We start from the raw sequence: 4,331 nt of genomic DNA on the forward strand, positions 1-4,331 counted from the left end.
TTTAAATGTTATGGCCCAAAATAAAAGAAGATTAGACTTCAATTTGTGAATAAAATAATGAAACATTGTGTTTTTACCTAAAACTTTTTTCTTTTTGGGTCGTTATCTTATTATAAATAGAAGTGGCCGCTATTAACAACCGATTTAAACACACTTAAAATTTTAATTATTTTGTTATGTAAACTTTATTGGTTCACTCTATATATTTAAAACTTCATACAGAAGCTCCAAAAACTGACGAAGAAATTTTAAGCACGAAAAATTTAAAAAAGTCACTGGCTCGAAACTGTATTATATTCATATTAAATTAGACATTTGCTGCATACCCATTGTTATATAAAATAAATCGATCCGCTTTAAGGTATATATATGTATATAAATATATATATTTAACATTTTAGAAGCCGTTGCAGAAATCGTTGGTGCGCCGGATTTGCATATTGATGAAGGATCCTCGCTTCGATTAGAATGTAGACTTAAGAAGGCAACAGAAAATCCTGCATTTGTTTTCTGGTAAGTCATTCAAATTAAAACATAATAAATGTATGTACATATATAACACTTCTGTTATTAGAAACTTTTTGAAATTTTATTTTTACTCGCAAAATAGGAAGGGTATAGCCAAAAGTTTCACACTTCCCCAATTTGTAAAAATCAAAGTTGGGTTAATACTAAACAAAACTTTATTTTAAACATCGTACACAAGAGTTTAACATTCTTGGTTCGATAAAACCGAATGTCGTAATCATACAGTGTTTGTCCGGAAAGTGATGGTACTAAGTCGATTTAAAAAAATTGATTGAACCAGTCGTAACAATTCTTAAAAAAATTTCAAAATACCTATGTTGTCTCAAAATGCTTGACTTTCGTCGATTTTTTCAGGCAGAGACTCGTCACTTGTGAAGCCGTTATTCAAAAATTGGAGTCACCTTCACATATGTTAAAAGTTTCTTGGCAAACTTCCACTAGTCGCAATTTCTGGTCGTCAGTGAGCACTTTTGGGACCATCTTCGCGCACACCTTGCACAAGTTCAAGTGCTCCGTAACAATGAACTACAGATTTTTATAAATTTAATACCTGGGCAATTAAACGAGTACTTAGTCGACGGTTTGAGTGCAAAACTTTGTACATACGAGCCACATTGTCGGTATTTATCGAAGTTGCAGGTCTCCCATTACGGTCTTCATCAGCCCTCCATAAATGACACCAGGTAGAAACACACCACTTCTTGCTAAAGCAACACCTGGTTAAGTATACCTGATCATATCAAACTACAAAACGTCTTTGTCGCAGATTTATCGCGTCTCACAAAGAATGTAATCGCGTTTGTCCTGACTRTCCAGGTTCTCGGAGAGCCGGTCGTTCGTTAGCTAGGAACGTCATCTATCGAATCCAATCGGTGCGCACCCGCTCCGTATTACAGAGCAGCAAAAAAAAAACTTAGCTCTAGTACTTACGGACAAATCCTGTAAGCTGCATTACTATATTTTGTTCCTGTCCGCGAAATTTTTATCAAAAATAAACTAATTAAATGCTTTTATTTAAACTTAATTTCGTTCTTCTTCTTTATTGCCGCAGACACCGTTTACAACAGCGCGCCAGTCGTTTCTTTTTTTCGCTMCGTAGCGCCAATTGGATAATCCAAGCGTAGCCATGTCCTTCTGCACCTGATCCTTTCACCGGAGTGGAGGCTTTTCCTTCCTCCGCTTCCCCCGGCATGCATTGCGTCGAATGCTTTCAGAGCTGGAGTGTTTTCGCCCATTCGGACAACATGACCCAGCCAGCATAGCCGCTGTCTATTAATTCGCTGAACTATATCAATGTCGTCGTATATCTCATACAGCTAATCATTCCATCGTTTGCGATATTCGCCGTCGCCAATAAATCCTTTGCTGAACCTTTCTCTCGAAATCTCCTTACGTCGACTCATTAGCTATTGTCATCGTCCATGCCTCCGCACCATATAGCAGGACGGGAATAATGAGTAACTTAAAAGTTTCTGTTCTTACTCGTCGAGAGAGGACTTTACTTTTCAAATGCCTACTTAGACCGTGGCTAACTGAGATAAAACAAGTAAGGAAGAGCTAACTTCGGGTGTCACCGAACATTTTATACTCTCGCATGATAAAGTGATAATCGAGATTTCAAGCGTGGTTGTGAACCGATTTCACCCATATTTGGTACATGTCATCAGGGTGTTAAAAAAATATTATATAGCGACTTTCATTGAAATCGGTGGAGTACTTCCTGAGATATGGTTTTTGGTCCATAAGTGGGCGACGCCACGCCCATTTTCAATTCTAAAAAAAACCTGGATGCAGCTTCCTTCTGGCATTTCTTTCGTAAAATTTAGTGTTTCTGACGTTTTTTGTTAGTCGATTAACGCACTTTTAGTGATTTTCAACATAACCTTTGTATGGGAGGTGGGCGTGGTTATTATCCGATTTCTTCCATTTTTCAACTGTATATGGAAATGCCTAAAAGAAAGGACGCTATACAGTTTGGTTGACGTAGCTGTAGTAGTTTTCGAGATATGTACAAAAAAGTTAATAGTGGGCGGGGCCACGCCCATTTTTCCAAAAAAATTACGTCCAAATACGCCCCTCCCTAATGCGATCCTTTGCACCAAATTTCATTTTAATATCTTTATTTATGCTTAGTTATGACACTTTATAGGTTTTCGGTTTCCGCCACTTTGTGGGCGAGGCAGTGGGCCGATTTTGCCCATCTTCGAACTTAAAATTCTTATGGAGCCAAGAAATACGTGTACCAAGTTTCATCATGATATCTCAATTTTTACTCAAGTTACAGCTTGCACGGACGGACGGACCAACGGACAGACAGACATCCGGATTTCAACTCTACTCGTCACCCTGATCACTTTGGTATATATAACCCTATATCTGACTCTTTTAGTTTTAGGACTTNAACAAAACTATAATACTCTCTTTAGCAACTTTGTTGCGAGAGTATAAAAATAGATTTTGTACTAAACTTTACTAGATTTCAGTGTAGAGCATATAAAACGATCACGAGATTGGGGGCCAATAACTTTAGAAGATGCCTCTGTCACCAGTTTGACGGTTCTCTCGACTGCCACGATGTGAGAGGGGAATTCACTATATTTCCATACCTCTGCAGTATCCCCCGACAGCTCTTTTATGAGTTCTTCGTTAGAAACTGAATAAAGAACTGGTGGAACAGTCAAGGTAATAGTCTTCCAGTATTAGCTTGGAAATTCAGCTTTGGCCTGTTACTACATCTAACGCTTCCATTTACAGTGTCAGACTCTGCTTCTCTGGTGGCCAGAAGACGGTCAAGGCCAACTTTCTGATTTCTATCCGTTCGACAGTCATCATATTAAGGAGAATGTTTTCTGGAAGAGCAAAGAAAGCATTCTATTGAATGGATGAATCGACAACCTTGCGCAGTTTAGCAGGTAAGTATCTCGACCATTGAATTGCAGCATAGAGATGGCGCGAGCCRTCTTTGATTGAABTGTTGAATCTTATTGAGAACCACAAAGGTGAGTAAACTGTAAGTATGTACTTGACCAAAATCTTTATTTCCTTTGTTGGTTTGTCAGCAGAAATGTACAATCTCAGAATTCAATTTGCACAGGTGAGCCAGCGAGATTTGCACAAGTTACCTGGATGCATCGACGCTAAATCTGAGGAACATTGACYGGAAGTAACAGCTTCTGACATTTTATAGAGATAAGCTTGGTCTGTGCTAAGTTGGGACGGATTAATAACCTYAGAAGGTAATTGGCAGGATGGAAAACTTTCAAATTTGACAACAGACAACTTCTCACAATCAGGTAGCAGTTTACCTATGTCACCAGAGAATGTATTGGGACTCTTTGAGACACCATCTGTGTGTTCRAAAAGAGCACGAAATGGAAGTTCGTTGCAATGTAGAAGACAAACAACCCACTGTAATGGCCTACCTATCCTTTCTTCTGGTTTCCGAATGATTCCACCTTTCCAACCTGTGTTCGTGTTGGTGCCATCAGCATCGACAATTTCTAGATGTTACACATCARCTRWACTGTCTTGTAAATGTTGCCATATAGCTTGCGTCTCATCCTCAGCTGACCCGGAAGGAGAGGTGACGTGGCCAAAGTAATGACAACTAGGTTCCGCTATAAGAGAAATACGTTCCTCCTTGATAGTGTCTCGGTTGTACTTTTTACCTTCGCTGACTTGTGTGAGAGTATTGTCTTTGCGSCCGTCAAAATATATCCCATATACAGAGTCAATACTTTCGGTGTTTTGGAGCTTAACTCCAACACTTTTTTTTTGCCCAACTAAACCTGTATTTGTCAGTG

The sequence above is a fragment of the Bactrocera latifrons genome, unplaced genomic scaffold (genome assembly GCF_001853355.1).
Source record: "Bactrocera latifrons isolate USDA-ARS-PBARC rearing strain unplaced genomic scaffold, ASM185335v1 scaffold_792, whole genome shotgun sequence".
In the NCBI taxonomy this organism is placed as follows: domain Eukaryota; kingdom Metazoa; phylum Arthropoda; class Insecta; order Diptera; family Tephritidae; genus Bactrocera; species Bactrocera latifrons.